At 51.3% G+C, this 6,779-nt stretch overlaps 1 pseudogene across 1 annotated transcript; it reads left to right on the forward strand.

The window, feature by feature from the left end:
- The first annotated feature begins 3,797 nt into the window (after nucleotides 1–3,797).
- Nucleotides 3,798–6,191, forward strand: LOC101698241 (transcription factor Dp-2 pseudogene; annotated as a pseudogene). The gene is made up of 2 exons (XR_015445647.1): nucleotides 3,798–5,280; nucleotides 5,915–6,191. The product of XR_015445647.1 is annotated as a transcription factor Dp-2 pseudogene (transcript).
- Nucleotides 6,192–6,779: the final 588 nt, after the last annotated feature.

The following is a 6,779-nucleotide window of genomic DNA, read 5'->3' on the forward strand; positions in this document are numbered from 1 at the left end:
ACTGGACCTCTCAGCTCTGGATCTGTGCCCCTGTGTGCCAGCCTCAGTGTTGCCCAGGGCTCAGGGCCAGCCACAAGGTTTTGCTCAGGACTTAGGGGTGGGGGCCTCTCCCTAGGGAACCCCAACATCAGGAAAGCCATCATTCAGGGGCATCCCTTGCAGAGAGGAGCCTGGCCTGGCTGCCTCTGGACCACAGCCTGTTCACCATCTCCTTATTTTGGGGCTCAAGGTCTCCTAGGGCCCTCACTGCACCCTTCATCCTCATGAGGCCCTGCCTGGCCCCCTGAAGGGCCCTCAGCTTGCCCCCCAGCCTTGCCTCTGCCCATGGGAAGGGGTCTGTGTCCCCTAGCCAGTGAGGCCAGGCCTGCTTCCAGCTGCTGACTGTTGGGAGAGTCTAACATCTCTGCTCCAGGCCTGGGGAGCTGGGACGAGATGGAAAGGCCACTGTGACACTGGACAGTGGAGCCATCACCCCATGTCCACCTGGGCCTGGCTGCAGGCAAGGGAGTCCGACTGGTTTGTCTCCAGAAAGTGGCCTGCCTCAGCTGCAGGCCATGGAGGAACAGGAGAAGGAGGCTGAGGCAGGGCAGCCCCTACAGTAGAGCTGGCAGCAGTATTTGGGATCCACTTCCATCTTCCAGATGAGGAAACCAAGGCTTGAGAGAGACTGGGCAACATCCCCAATGACACTGGCCAGGACATGGCGACAAATCATATGCACATCTACTCACCACACAGCCTCCCTCGCCCACCCCCAGGCCCTTTCCAGTGCTTGGCCTCTGTCCCATATCTCTTCCTACAATTATGACTGTCACCCCACTGGAGCAGGGACCTTGTCTCTCTCCTGCTGCACTCAGGACATAGTAGGCCCTTAATAAATGTTTGTTGAATGAGGTGGGATTCAAAGCTAGGGGCCGGGCTACGCACCTCTACGCTTCCATCATGCTCTGGGACTTTGGGCCCCAACTCCAGGTGCCGGCTCATGGGTCCCACAGGCCAACAAGCAAGGCAGGCATGGAGACCATGAGGAGCACCACACCTGAAAGCCTAATGCAGGCTTCCTGTGCTGCACTGAGGGGTATGGGCTTTGGATTCACTACAACTACACTCCGTGCAATCCTGGGGATCCTCAACTCCGTAAGTAGTAAACATCCAGATCATGGCTGCCTCGGGGTTCCCTTGGCAACCTGAAAGCGATCTTGCACTTCATTGCTATCTGGAGACACCACAGTGATTAGGGACACTCAGCCAGTTTAGTGCACAGCTGCCTGTGGTGCACCCCATCTCCCATCTCCTCCTGTCCCTTCCTCCCACCCACGGCCAGACCCCATCGCCTGTGGGAGGGTCTGACATCTCCACTCCAGAAGCCCAGGCACAGGCCTGGATGGAGAGGAGGTGAGCCAGAGCCAGGCCCTCCACCATCTCCCAGGCTTCCTCTTCTGGCCCTGCTGACTTCTTGGACTTTATCTCCTGCTTACCCCTCCCTGGCCTCTTTTCTGTTTCCCATGACACCCCTGGCCCCCAACTCTCCATCTCCATGAACGTCTTCACATTTCTAATCTGGTCATCATGACTCCTTTTCACTTAAATTTTCTCTGGCTGAATTTTCTTTCTGCTAAAACCTGTCCCCCCACCCCAGACCTTGTGGTCTGGAGAAACAGCTGCTAATGAGACTCTGCTCTACAGACTTGGCTCTTGTGAGAGGGGAGAAAAAAGACAAAAGCAACCCCCACTAAGGAACACTAAAGCCTGGGGCAGTTTCCAGTGACAACATGCTGTGCAAGCTCATAATAAGATGAACATAGAGGTGGAAGCCACTGGACTGGTCTAGAGCCTCAGACCCGGGAGGTATGGAGAACTGAATGCACCATCCCCCACCATGTGGCTTCTCAGAAACATCGCTTCCCTTTCTTCTCCTGTAACCAGATCATTCTTTTTACAAGAAGTGGTCCTTGAGAAGTAGTTTAGAGTCATCACAGGTTGTAATGGCAGGGTCCTCAGGACCTGTCTTGTCCACTCCATGCCCCTAGCCCCTTTTACCATGAAGAAACCAGAGTTCAGAGAAGAGGCAGGGGCTGTGCCAGGCACGTGGATTTCATGATGTGAGCAAGACAGAAACCATCTTATTCTTCTGTCTACTTTCAAACTTACTTTCAATGATGTGAGAAGGACAGAAGCCATCTTACATTTCTGCCTGGTTATAAACTTACTGAGTCTGAACTAGCTTGTGATAACCATGTGACCAGTATGGTAGCCACACAGTGGGATAACCATAGGGCCTGCATACCAAAAAAAAAAAAAATCTATCTTGTGAACCTTTTCAAGAAACTTATAAAAATGTTTTTTTAAAAATATATTTTTACCATAAAAAATATTTTTACTACCCTAGGACTAGCACATTATTTGCACACCATATAAGATTAGCACATTTTGTTTGTATCAAACTCCCCTTGGCATAAAGACAAAGCCTCCAGCTGCTCTTCTGCTGGGTCTTCTGGCTCCATGCCTGTGGACTCTGCCCCAGGTACTGCTCTCCACAGAGCTGCCACTCTAGGTCTGCAACTGTCCATGGCTGTCACTCTGCCCATGCAGAATGACCCGGTTGGCTCCCCCATTGTACTGCTATCTGATCTCCCTGAGTTCCAGAGCTCAGTGTCCAGATCACTGAGGTCCAGTGCTCCCCATTGGGCTCCCCCCTCCCCATGTTCTAATGTTGTGCTGGCCGGGTGGAAGAAAGATCTTGCACCACAGGCGCTGCCTCCAGTTTCCAGCTTATGCCCTGCGTGAGCTCCCCTCTGTCCTGTGAATGTGATAAATGCTCAATAAACCGTTGCAGTTGGGAGATTGCTTAACTCTTGGGATCTTTGTTTGGCAAATCCATCGACTCCCTTTGGTTCCTTCTAGCCCCGGGGTGGCCCAACTCTGAGAGCCTGTTGGCCTTGAGAGTGCCCTTTCTATTTGCTCCAGACATGGAGAGAGCGAGGTCACAGAGAAGCCACGGGGGAAGGGCCCATTCAGCCCGAATGCCTCCTGGATTGGGGCGGCCGAGACCACCATCGAGCAGCGCAGAACTTCCCTGGGCAATTTAGGAGCCTCCGCAGCGTGTTGTAGCTCTACAGCGCCCCAGGATCAGCAGCCGTTGGCCAGGAGCCCAAGCCGGGCCGAGCGCCTCTTAATCGCCACCGGGCCCCTCTGTGCATGGGCCCCGCACAGCCGCGGTGGCCTCTTGGTGGCCCTGCTGCTGCCACACTCTTGGCAAAGATTGCTTTCCTACCTCTCTGCCCGACCCGCTCACCCAACTTTCCACCCCGGGCCCCCAGGCCGGCTACACTGCTCCTTGGCTTCGGGGGCCTGGCCCTACAGCGCTCGGCGCTCGGGGTTTGCGCCTTCGCCCCTCCGCCGCCCCTCGCCCAGCAGTGGTCATTTGTCCCAGTGTCACCGAGTCTGGGAACCCGAGCCCCACAGGTCAGAGACACAGGCGCCCAGGGTGAAGAGTGGGACACAAAAATTAAAGCCAGGTGACACGGGCCTGACGAGGGTCGGATCAGGAAGCGCGCGGGCAGCGTGGCCGGGCGCCGGCGCCCAGGAAGCGACTCTGTGGCCCGGGGTGAACAACGACCCGGGTGTCTCACAGCTCGGGGGTGGGGTGGGGGTGGGGGGGGGCCGGGCCTGGAGCACGAGGTCGCTCCCAAGACCCCGGGGAAGGCCGCGGTAACTCCTGGCGGCCTGGAGCTGGGCCCTGTGGCTAAGAGCTGCCTCGCTGCTGTGGCCTCGCCACCCACTGCCGCGCGGCGACGCTGCCTGCGAAGACTGAGGTGCGGCGGGCAGCGGTTGAGGCAGTTAGAGGCGTGGGGCACCAGCGCCGGCCCCGCCCATCCGCCCCTCCGCGAGGGCCCCGCCCCGCCTCTCATCTCCTTGGAGACTGCAGGCTTTTCTTCCAGAACGCCTTTCGCGGCTGCCTGCACAGCCGGGTTTTCTAGAACCCCTGCTGAGATTTTGGGAGTCCCAAGGAAAGATCCACAGCGCTACAGAAAATTGTTTATAATGGCTTGGGCAAGATGGCACAGGCCTATAATTCCAGGACTCTAGGAGGCTGAGGCAAGATTGCAAGTTTTAGGCCAGCCTGGGCAACTGAGGGAGACCCTGTCTCAAGAAAAAAGGGCTGAAAAAAAAAAAAAAGAAAAATGGGCCGAAGCCGGCCCCGGGTGTGGTGTAATCCCAGGACTCGGGAGGCTGAGGCAGGAGGATCACCTCAAGATCGAGGTCAGCCTGGACTACGTAGTGACTTCAGGGACAGTCTGAACTACATAGAGAGAGACCTTGTCTCAAAAAAAACAAAACAAGGAGGCAGGCAGGACCTTGCACTTTCGAGGCAGGAGGCGGCAGCACTGAGCTAAATCCCCAGCCAGTAAACGAAGCAAAAAAAGGAGATAAAAATGGAAAAGGCTTGAGATATTTTTCAATGAAAGTGTGTGAAAACATTCAGAAGAAAGGTACAACATCATATAATGAAGTAGCTGATGAACTGGTATCAGAGTTCAACAATTCAAATAATCATTTGGCAGCTGATTTGGCTTATGATCAGAAGAACATTAGGAGAAGAATTTATGATGCTTTAAATGTGCTAATGGCAATGAACATAATTTCAAAGGAAAAAAAAAGAAATCAAATGGATTGGTCTGCCTATCAATTCGGCTCAGGAATGTCAAAACTTGGAGATAGAGAAGCAGAGACGGATAGAAGGGATAAAGCAGAAGCAGGCCCAGGGGCAAGAACTTCTCCTACAGCAAATTGCTTTCAAAACCCTGGCACAGAGAAATCGACAAAACGAAGAGCAAAACCAGGGCCTGCCAGCGCTAAACTCCACCATTCAGCTGCCGTTTATAATCAACAATACGAGCAGAAAGACAGTGATAGACTGCAGCATCTCCAGTAACAAGTTTTAATTTCTTTTTAATTTTGACAACACCTTTGAGATCCACGATGACATAGAGGTACTGAAACGGATGGGAATGTCCTTTGGCCTGGAGTCAGGCCAGTGCTCTCTGGAGGACCTGAAACTGGCTAAATCGCTGGTGCCGAAGGCTTTAGAAAGTTACATCACAGATATCTCCACAGGACCTTCTTGGTTAAATCAAGGACTACTTTTGAACTCTGCCCAATTAGCATCAAATTAAGACTTGACCACCGGTGCAACCTTACCCCAATCAAGTGTAAACCAAGGGTTATGCTTGGATGCTGAAGTGGCCTTAGCAACTGGGCAGTTCCTTGCCCCAAACAGTGAGTCCCGAGTACAGATTACCTGCTGAACTAGTTGGAAGTCTAGTTGAGGTACTTTATGAATCTGCTGCCTTAGACTGCTTCAGAAAGAAGCAAGCACTAACTTTTAAGTACTTAAGTGACACTTAGAATAATGTACAGTAAAACTGATATGATCATTATTAGCCAATGCATTGGTGCATAGAATTTACTAGGGCTACTTATGGAAGCCAAAAATTTTGCCAGCATTCTAAATCTGGAGTTTTTACAGAGAAGGGAACTGTATCTGTAGTTTTAATCAAAGCTATGCATTTCATACAGCTTTTTCATTTACAGTGAAACAAAAAGCAAATTCCCATGACCAAACTGCTTGGCTACAGCTCTCTGCAGTAATTGTGTGATTTTACCCAGTGTGCAATTTGTGAAAATGAACCAAATGTCATTGCTTTTGTCTTGAAAGGAAAGTATTTCAAGAATATGAACAGTAAAATAAATAAATAGATAAATAAAAATAAAAGGGCTAGGATATAACCACGCTGCTGTCATCCCTCTGGGATATTTTTCTGTTGAGATTTTGTCCCAGCGAGGGGTAGGTGGGGGATTAAAAACAAATCCAAAGTGCAAAAGATGAAAGTATTCATTACATCTCTTCCAGAATCTGCAACCGACCTGACACTGACCAGGTAGATGATATAAAGGAGTGAGTGCTTTTCTTCCCTCTGTATACTATGGATGGAACCGAGGACCTTGCTCACACTAGCCAAGTGCTCTCCACTGAGCCACACTTACACCCCTTTTTATTTTGAGACAGGGTCTCAGTTGCCCAGATGAAACGCAAACTTGCAGTTCTCCTGCCTCAGCCTCCCAGAGTCCTGGGATCACAGGTATGCGCCAATGCACCTAGCTTCAATTGTTATTTTCGCTGAATTGTTACATGGTATATTTTTTTACTTCCTTCCCTTTTTTTTTTTTTTTTTTTTTTTGGTACCAGGGATCAAACTTGGGACCTTGCACTTGCGAGGCAGGTGGCAGAACCACTGAGCTAAATCCCCTGGCCTGCCTTCCCATTGAATGTTGATATCAGTGAAGAATTTTCTCCTTTATCTCTAATGATGTTGCACTGTTAAACCAGATGCCTCACACCCTTGGTGGGGTAGGTCTGCCTCAAGTTTATCCAGGCACTCTACTCCAGCACTACAGTGTGGCTGCAGGGTAAATGCATGGGCTTGCAAACAAACCTCAAGTGCCCCTGTGTGACTCTGGGCAGGTCTGTAACAGGGCTTCAGGGCAGGGCCTGCAGGTGCCCAGTGGGTACTCAAAGCAGGGTGAAGCCTGGGCTCTGCCTGTATTTTAGCTGCCTCCTCTATTTCCTTAGAACTTTGGTCAGATCCATGCTCTTGGTGTGTTAATCAAGTATGGAGTGTGTATCACAGGGTTTATCAGCCTTGAGTTTACCTGTTTCACGCACCTTCAAGCCTGAGGACACCAAGATAAGGGTAACTACAGTACTTTTCAGGATA

This window comes from Heterocephalus glaber, unplaced genomic scaffold, assembly GCF_053883595.1.
Source record: "Heterocephalus glaber isolate CG9 unplaced genomic scaffold, H.glaber_assembly_v1.0 deba00001614, whole genome shotgun sequence".
NCBI lineage: Eukaryota > Metazoa > Chordata > Mammalia > Rodentia > Bathyergidae > Heterocephalus > Heterocephalus glaber.